Here is a 10,071-nt window from a genome sequence, read left to right on the forward strand (position 1 = left end):
GGAACAATGACACCAACCGGTTTTTAGCAAGCAAATGACATACATTTATGCAAACCAAAATTGGCACACCCAGGAAAGAGCCAGTGTCTCTTCTGAGGGTCATGGTGGTCTTCAGTGGTCTTGCCCAGGATAAATAAACACTGGAGGCATAAGTGACCAGGTCCCATCGCTGGTGGGACCTTCCTTTGTTCAGTGGCTATAGGTCATGTCTCTTCATGCCTGTTCCTGTTTCTCACTTGCAAACAGCATGTTGTCCTCCAGCCCCTTTCTTGGATGACTGGAGAGGACCATAACAACCTCCAATTCTTTCCAGACCACGGAAGTGTCACAGCACTTTGTCATTGTCATTGCTTTGACACACACTCATGGGATTGAGAAAAGAAAAAAAAAAGTTACATTGAAATAATTAACTATTTCCCAGTGGCTTTTTTGAAAATAGTTGAAATAGGGAAATAAAATTAACCTTACAGAGAAGCACCAAAATACCAGGATGAAAGAGATTTTTATCTAAGGGTCAGTTTTCTCCCTATGTTTATACCACGGTTTTCATCACCAGTTAGAATATGGGCGTAAAAGTATTTTAGCACCAAACGGCCGGAACCAAAGACCTCATCACCACCAAAGGCTGATGACAGATGAAACTATGCCCCTGAAAACATCATCTATATTGCCTTGGGTTTGTTTGCTATTCCTTCCCGTGTGGAGGAGCGGAATTAAAATAATAGAACCTCACACAATAAACTCATTAAATCAAGGATACAAGAACAATCACTAAATAATGAAATGGAAGAAACTACGATGCCAAAAAACCTTGACCGGAGGTAGTTATTTCAACGCAGAACAGGGCATGGCCCGCACAAGCTGTGCTTTTTGTATGTTCTGGGGTTTTTCAACACCTTTTTAAGGTCACTGTTTCTCAGAAAGATATTCAACTCTGAAAGTCTCAATTGTCACCTGCTAGACAGCATTGAATGTTTCAGGGAAGTAGGGTACAGGTAGACGTGACCACAGATTCTGAATTCAGTGTGATTTTTTACCTTATGTTTGTTTCCCTCTCTGCTCAGCCCAAAATAAAAATAAATGTGTGTGTGTGTGTGTGTGTGTGTGTGTGTGCGCGCGCGCGCACGCAGACACACACACACACATATATATTAAAGAAACTATAAAGGAGTCTATCTTACCACAATGACCAAATTATCTCAAACGCTTGCATTCCGTAGCCTGAAGCCGCGCTGGTGGCGTGGCTGTCCTCGTGTGACACCTTTGCCGCAGGCGCTGCACGTACAGAAAGCCGGAGTCGTGTGGAAATAAGCGTTCATGGAGCCACGGTCGAAATACCCGACACTGCGTTTCCAGAGAGCGGTCTCTCTCGGGGGCCCGTCAATTATCGTAATCACGTCTCCCGCCGGCTAGACACCCGTCAGAACGTATTTTAAGAATTCAAAGGCCACTCTGTCGGAGACGAACCGGCCTGACTTCGGTTCCAGTGTTCGGAGGGGGTGCCGGCCATCCCGGGAGCCCAGGGGCGCACGGAGCCGAGCGGGGCCCGGCCGCAGCACACTGGCCCCATTGTGGTGCCTAAACCACAGGAGGAATCAGGCAAGCGCCTGGCTTCGCACAAGTTTTCATTTCCTCCCCATACAGATCCTGGGGCTTGGCAGCCTCGTTCGCGACAGTTTGAAGGAGGGAGTCGAGCCCTGTTCCCTGGGACGTGACCCCTCCAACTGAAGAGAGGCCAGCAGAAATTCTCGCTTTGGCCCGTGGGCTCCGTCATGAGCCGGCTGGCCCCCCATCTTTGCGCAGCATAAGCGGACAAGTCTTCCTGGGCACAGGCCGGGGACAATGGTCTTCTCCTTTGTAGCCAATTTTAACCCGGGGGGAGGGGGAGGGGGTCAGGGTCGGGAATAAGCTTCCGTTTAGAGTGACCGTGCATAGCTCGAGGCAAAGCTGTTTTCTGCAGGCCCACAGGAAGTGGCATGGGGGGGGCACCTCAGAGAAAATGGCTACCATCAAAGTGTGCACATTTGTGTGTTTTGGTTATTTGAGGAAGAACTTCCAGGTCTTTGTCAGGCATGCTTCGTGGCTAATGTCACAGGCGGTTCACTGCTGTTCCCTTGCATAAGTCCCCCAGCCAGAACAATGGCTGCCCCGGAGGTTCCCCAACGAAGCCCATATTTGGGGGGTGACACGTGCCACAAAGCCACACTAGGTCTCATCGATGACACGTCTTGCCTCATAGCTGGGGCACCTGAAACCCTGAAGTCAATAGAATCACTCGGGGATGTTTTTTGTGCAGCTGATCATCCTGCTTCATCGGGAACGGCCCCGGAGTGGCTTCAGCAGCCTGCGTTGGTCTGGGCTTCCCTTCCCAGTCTGCGCTTCGGCCCCAGTCTTCCCTCACCTGCGAAACTCCGGGATGAGCAAACGTAGATAGTCCAAAGTTCAAGCGGCATTTTCATTTAACTCGCAAGGTTCTCAAAGAACTCCTGAGAGCATCTGCCTCTCCTGGGAACTTGTTAGAAGTATAAACTCTCAGGCTCCGCTCCAAACCTGCCAGCTCAGGAACGCTGAGGGTGGGACCCCGCCGTCCGTGTCTTCACGAGGCCTCCCGTGGACTCAGAGGCCGCCTCGCGATGAGAGCCCCCGGCTCAGAAGACCATCTCTCTTCCCCTGCAGTGATGGCAAATATATACACAGATGCGGTGTCTGAGCATCATCTGAATGTAGGGTCATTTTTTCATTCAAGCTGGGGAAGAAACATGGGGTAGAATTTCATTTCATGGATCATCTTCAAATTTGTTTCTCTCGGAGTAGAGTTCTTAATAAGTATATAAAACGGAGCAAAAACTGTCCCGGGAGAAGTTTAAAACACCTGACTGTTTTGGCAAAGGATGACATAGCCTTTGCACCGCGGTCCCCTCCCAGCCACCTCACAATTGCTCCCCCGGAGGTTCCCCAATGAAGCCCATATTTGCCTGAGAACCAAAGGGTTGCCAGTTCGATTCCCAGTCAGGGCACATGCCTGGGTTGTGGGCCGGGCGCCCAGGTGGGGGCGTGCGAGAGGCAACCACACACTGATGTGTCTCTCCGTGTCTTTCTCCCTGCCTTTCCTGCTCTCTAAAAGTAAGTAAATAAAATCTTTTATTTAAAAAAAGAGAGTGATGAGTGAAGACAGAAGACGTGAAGGCCACTACCTGCATGAGCCAAAGAGCCCCGTGCAGACCGTTGGGGGCGTCGCCTGGCTGAGTGCCCTCCTCTCACTATTCCTTCTCTCTCTCTCTCGGCTGCTGGTCACTGCTGCTCCTCCAAGGAGAGTTGTTCATGGTCTTTACATCTGATTCCAACTACCGACCAAAAATTGCGTCCTGGCAGAGAACGCAGCTGCTATTCAGTAGTTGATATTAAGTTCCAGGAGCAATTGATTTATATTAATTCAACGCAACAAGTTTTGTCATAAGGCAATGTAACCAAAGTGTTCTATAAACAATTAAAGTTTTTAAAACCCAGCCACATAGTATATAAAGCAATAAAGTGCATAGGTTTCTCTTAAATCTACTTGGGGAAAAAAAGGTAGTACGAATCTGCAATATTGGGAATAGTAAGAGAGCACTGAAGTTATTTTATTACATAGAAATTACGGGCACCTCTCTGCTAATAATTTTGAAATGGATAATTTGGGGAGATGATATATATTGAATGAAGAATTAGAACATTTTAAGAGACAGATAATTATAAGAGAAATAAATACTATTATCAGAGAACTGCCTCCCCAGAAAGCTCTGATCAGTTCGTTTTATAGGCAAATTATATACATTTTTTTTACAAATAAATACTACTTGTTCTACATTCAGTCCCATAGAAAAATTTAATAAACACCATTCATTTTATGACTCTACCATAACCCAGATTCTATAACATAATAGAACACAAATACAAAACTGCAGATTAAACCTACTTATAATATAGATATAAAAAATCTAAACAACATAATAGATCTAGAGCAGCAACACAACCAAAACTAATAAGTTACCCCACAGGGCTTACTTGTGAGTGTACAGGTGGTTAAATACTAGTAAGTCCATTTCTATACCACATTCCTTCCACGACATGAGAGAAAAATGATTAGTTTAAAGGACATCGAACATTTAAGAATCATCCCTGAATTCTGAAGAAGTGCTTAGCAAACTAAGAATAAGATACTACATTAACATTCCAAGTGACAATATTTTTTATATCAACAGTAAATATTTTAATTAATAGTGAAATGTTGTGGGAGCCCTTATATAAATCAACAGAAAATAAATAAGGCACACAGGAAGACAGTAACTCGTAGCTCCGTAGTTAAAGCTCCGGTGTGTGTATCTTCTAGCTGATGCAAAAAGACGTGAAACAAAAAAATATGCATGCATAGTAGAAAAAAATACAATGTGTTTCCAATGTACAACTGTCTATATAAAAACAAAAACACACGTGCGTACCCCTACATGATCAAAAACAGAAAATCAAAATAAATAAATATTCAATCATTTTATATATTATTGTAAATACATGATTTTATATATTGTTATAAATGTATATGCCCACAGGGAAACAGAATTAAAAACATAATGGAAGAAGTTATCTAATTCACACCTGCATCAACACACAAAAGTACAGAGGTGTAGCCTTAATAAAAACAGTGTGAGACGTGGAGGGAAAACAACCACATAAATGTTGTACAGATGTCGCTTTTTCCCAAAGAGAGCCACAGGTGCAAAGTGCAAGTATTCTCCAACACAAATTCTAGGACCCAGGAAGCAATTTTACGTCCCCAGACACATTGCTCTGACTAACCTAGGATGCCAGGTAAGGTCATCCATCCGCTGTGAACTACTCAGTCAGACGCCCGGAAGCACTTCGGCCTCATCGGGCAACATTTACTGAGCTCATAACTCTGGACAGACGACACTCCCCAACGCTGGCGGTGAGAATACTGTGTGCGCCCCCAGCGAGGCTGGCCGGAGCCTGGGGGCGCTGGCAGGTGCTCAGGTGTGCCCCCAGTAATGAGAGCAGCTGGCGCCCAGTGGGGAACACGTGTGAGGAACCGTGACTGATCTGAGCAAGTCGTCCTCGCTGGTCGTTAACCTCAGAGCCCAGCTGAAGCAGTCCCCACTGGAAAGTAAACCGAGTGCTAAGAGCTACAGCCTGAGGCTCCCCGGGGACCCCTCTCTGGGACTGGAAATGGGGGAGAAGAGAGCTCTGAGCTGGAAAGGATGCTGCTAACGGAAACCTGAGAGAACCTGTGATGATGTACTGACCACCGAGCGCTCAAGGCTGGATCAGGGCGGCGCGGACTTGAGTCCAGTCTTGCTTCTCAAACGTGACTGAAGCTCCGGTGACGGTGCAGCCCCACGCGCTCAGAGAAGGACGAAGGATGGAGGGACTGGCTCCCTACCGGCCCCAGACTCTGCCATCCTATAACATGACAACCATAGGCTGACAAGTTCCAAAAGAGGATGCAGATCAGCGCTGCCCAGCTCCAGGCTCTGCCAGTCTCCATAATATGTAAGGCCCAGGAGATCGCCAAGACTGGCAAGAGGACAGAGTTCTGGCTGAGTCGTCAGTGAGGCAGGCGGGGACTTGCCCCCACCCCAGCGGCCATGGCTGGGCTGCAGCACTAGCTGTGCTGTTCAAGCGCCTCTGGCCCATCAACAAGACCCCCTCCCCACCCCCCACCACCACTCAACACACACCATAGAAGAGAAGCCAAGAAGGGAACAGGGGCTGGATGAGGTCTCTGGTTTGGGGTGTGAATCCTGGCAATCCCATGACCTCAGGAGTCGGCTTCAGCTATAATACCACTCACTCCTCCTTCTCCTCTCAAAATCTAACATGTTTCAAGATTCAGCCCAAATGGGGACGCACAGCCCAAGCATGTGCCCCGACCAGAAACCAAATGCACAGCCCTCAGTCTATAGGATAACGCTCCAAACCAACTGAGCCACACCCACTAAGCCGCACCCATCAGGACTCCAGCACTTCTCTTACACCTCCAACATGGCGTTCATCCCCATTGCCTTTATTTTTCAAGATTTTATTTATTTATTTTAAGTTTTTTTTTTTTTGTTTTTTTTTTTAGAGAGAGGGAAAGGGAGGAAGAAAGAGAGGGAGAGAAACATCAGTTAGGTTGCCTCTCACACGCCCCCAACTGGGGACCTGGCCTGCAACCCAGGCATGTGCTCTGACTGGGAATTGAACCAGCGACCTTTTGATTCACAGGTTGGCACTCAATCCACGGAGCCACACCAGCCAGGGCTCCCATTGCCTTTGAGTCTAGCTAGTTGAACTCGCATCTGTAGACTGTGTGAAAGAAGTAGGACCGTCTCCTTTGGTGCTTAGAACAATAGTTTGCTCAACAAATATCATAGGGATGCTCAGTAAATATTTTTTACTAAACTTGATTCCTACGCTGCCCGTGATTGCACTGTAGAATGCAAGGGACTGAAAGGAAGGACCTTTGGGACTGAAAGCAGTTAGTTAAGTTCTTGAGCATCAGTTAAGTAAAGAAAAAGCCCAGCCCCCTTCGTTCCCTGGCGTTCGCCCGGTGACTCTCTGTCTGGCTTCCTGTGCAAATGGCCAGCAGTCACCTCCGTGAGCTCGCTCCAATCCTGCGCTCGTTCCCAACGCTTCCCAGAGGCCAGCTCAATTTAACTTCGTTCTGACGACCAGTGTTCCCACGGAAGTTGCTGACTGTTTCGCCCTTGGCGATGTTTGACCGTGGATTTCTTCCATACGCTCTGTTGCATTTTCTTCTGGGGGCTGCATCTGGCCAGTTCTGCCACCTCCTTTAGAAGTGCTTTTATGCATGTCTTCAAGTCAGAACGCCTTCCTCCCACACACGAATACATGTGCCGTGTGTACACCTCGCGCACAAGCCAACACAGGGTCCCTCTGTCCCCGGGCAGGGTAGGCGGTGCGGCGTTGGGGACAAGATTGGTGGGCCTCGCTCCTCCCTGGGGCATCAGCCTGGGGGCGCGGGACGCGCACAGCCAGTCTCCTTGTGGCCGCCTGGGTCTTTCAGTCCGGGTAGGCCACAGTGGGGAGAAAGTACAGGGAGCCTTTGACTTCAGGGATCTTATCTCCGCCCTGGCTTCCCAGCCTGCAAGCACTCCCCCTCCCCCCACACGTGCCCGCAAGGGAGCAAGAAAGCTATTCCCAGCTGTGGGGCGGCCAAGAGCAGACAGGTGGCTGCAGCCAGGAGGCTCCTTATAAAAAAGGGGGAGGGGACAGAGGCTCTTTTCTCCACCGGAAAGAGATGTCCTTCCCCCCTCCATGGGTGCACAAACCCCCCCGCAAAGTGAAGAGAACATTTCCGTGGCAGTCGAATGAATTTTGGTGCCAGAACCAAAGCGTTCTTATCTCTTGAAAGCTACTGCGTGCCGGGCGGAACGGGACAACGCAGCTTGCCGGGCCCGGAGACGCGCACCGCAGGCCGGCTCCCAGGGAGGCGGCCAGGGCAGAGGGCACGGCCGCTGGCTGCCTGGCCGCTGAGTCATTCCCAGTATTGACGTCACAGCGGCAGTTGCCACATTGAGATCAGAGTCAAAAGTCCTCTCCTGGTTGCCTTCTAGGTAGTGTAGTTCACAACAACGGGCCCATGGCAACGAGAAGAGATAAATAGCAACAAAAGAAGGAAGGAAGGAAGGGGGGAGAGAGGGAGGGAGGAAGGGAGGAAGGTAAAGAGAATGTGATACAAAAAGGGGGTGTTGGGGGAAGGGAGTCACAAGGTACAAACCTCCAGTTAGGAACTAAGTAAATCCTGGGGAGGCAAGGCGCAGCATGGGGGCTGGAGTTAGTAACAGTGTGTCGCCTGCTTGAAAGTTGCAAAGAGAGTAGGTCTTAGAAGTTCTCATCACCAGAAAAACAAAATTCGTGACTAGGGAGGGTGATAGGTGTTCCGTAAACTTGCTGTGTGACCAGCATGCAATGCACACAAATGGCGAACCATGATGCTGTACTCCTGAAACTAATATCATGTTATTTGTCAATTATATCTCGATTTGAAAAGAACAAAAGACAGGGAACTAGTACTTTTTAAAAATCTCTGCCACACGCAGACTTGAGCGCTCCGGTAGGCTCGTTCTCTCTTGTCCAGGAATCACGCTGGTTGCCTTGAGCAGGGAGAGGCCTTGGTGTCTGCAGGGTCCCCAGCTGACAGCAGCCCCCACAGGCGTCACCTGAGAAGGCGGTGACAGCTCCCTGTCAGAAAGACCCATGGGTCTTCCTAACCTCCCTCAGCCCCTAACATCCTCCCCATGGATGTGGTTCTGGACTGATCACAAGGCTTGGAGGCAGAAAGCTGACATATCACATCCTTATTCTCTTCCTGATTATACAATCAGGAGCAACTCCGTTATCCACCTTGACTCCGGGGTCATGTAGCTGGTGGCCCAAGGGAAGCAGGAAGGAAAAGGGGACGAGGCCATTGGAGTGAATATGAATGAATCGGTTTGCCAGGCACAGAACACGCTGGCTGCCTTTCTTCAATGATGGTATCTCTCTCTACCTTGATCCATCAGCATCAAGGTACAAGGGACACACGAGCGAGCAGGCCCCACATCTGCACCCCTCTGGGGTGTCTTTTTGCCGGAAGCTGAGGCCCATTCCCCTGGAGGGGCCCTAACGGTCTGGAACAAGCTTTGCTCATCTCAGCAAAGACGGGGAAGAGTTCAAAGACATCCGACAAGCTGACAGAACGCACAGGCTCCTGTCGCGTGTTTGTTACTGCTCTGTGTGTTCCTCTAAGTGAAGGTCCCTTACGGGTCCTATTCCATGAGTGGCCGCGACCAGGTGGAAAAGGGGAGGAGAGCCAGGTGGCGTGGGGAGGGCTCATCTCCACAACATTCCATTTATACACGGAACTAAACAGACAAGCACAGAGTCGCTCTGACAGTTAGAAGTTAGCAGCATGGGAAAGGGGAGGAGGAGGTGGGGAGTCGGGGTGTTGTTATACAGAACGCAGGGCCCCCTCCAAACTGGAGTGCCTGGAGGGGACTTTGTCTGCTTCAACCCAAGAGGAATCAGAAGATTGAAAGCGGTTTATGAAGCTCAGAATCCTCAGTGGTGAGGAGAGGAGGAAGGTCCAGGATATAGTGGCACGGGGGTGAGTGGGGGTAAGCAATTGGGTGAAGGGATCGCCCTCGCCCTGCTGGGATCCCCCAACCCCCACAGGCAGGCCTTGGGCTGCCAGATGCTCCAGGCAGGGGGCTGGAGGGGGCTCACAATGACTTGCCCCCCAGCTTCCTGGCCAAGGGGCAGGGCCCTTGACCTCCTCGAGGGATTTCTTTGTAATTCATGCTTGATCCCCAGCAGCTTCTTCTTGATGGCATCCTTGGAGCTGGCATAGACCATTTTGCTCTTATGGGCCGCAGACTCGGGGCCCAGAAGATCAATACTGGGTCCTTCTTCTTGCGCTTCCTGGTCTCCTAGGCGGCGTCGAGAGCACAGCAGCATCTTGACAACAGTGGCCATATAAGGGTCACCTAATCGGATCTCCTTGCCCTCCTCCAGCACGGTGTCCTTCTTGTCCCCACTCAGGCAGAAAGACACGGCCTCCCTGTGCTCCTTCGCCTCCTCCGGTGTTGAGGGCTCACGCACCTCCATGTCATTGAAACAGATGACCCCATTGCGACCGGAGGCCATGCTTCTGGAAGCGAAAGGGGACAGCAGGCAGAGCCTGAGGCGACGAGAGCCACTGTGGCTGGTGCGAGGACCCGGCCCAATGGGCAGTTTTTTAATCGAGTAATTTATTAGGCTCCGTTTTGGGATTTTTTAAAAACAGCTTTATTGATGCATAATGGACCTGCCAGAACACGCACTTGGGAAAGTGTGTGATTGTGAAGTTTTGATACATGTGTGTGTGAACAATGTCCACGTCCTAGTACCCAGAGCCTGGGGACACGTTATGTGCCGAAAGGGTACGATTAACATAAGGTCTTTTTTTTTTTGCATTAAATTTCCTGGGGCGACTTAGGTTTAATGAGATGATGTGACTTTCAAGTATGCGATTCTATAATACATCGTCCGTCTCCT

At 49.7% G+C, this 10,071-nt stretch overlaps 1 pseudogene; it reads right to left on the reverse strand.

Moving 5' to 3' along the window:
- Positions 1–1,409: 1,409 nt before the first annotated feature.
- Positions 1,410–9,681, reverse strand: LOC149995831 (cofilin-1 pseudogene; annotated as a pseudogene).
- Between the last annotated feature and the right edge of the window lie 390 nt (positions 9,682–10,071).

This window comes from Furipterus horrens, unplaced genomic scaffold (genome assembly GCF_987537825.1).
Source record: "Furipterus horrens unplaced genomic scaffold, mFurHor1.1.pri manual_scaffold_12, whole genome shotgun sequence".
Classification (NCBI taxonomy): domain Eukaryota; kingdom Metazoa; phylum Chordata; class Mammalia; order Chiroptera; family Furipteridae; genus Furipterus; species Furipterus horrens.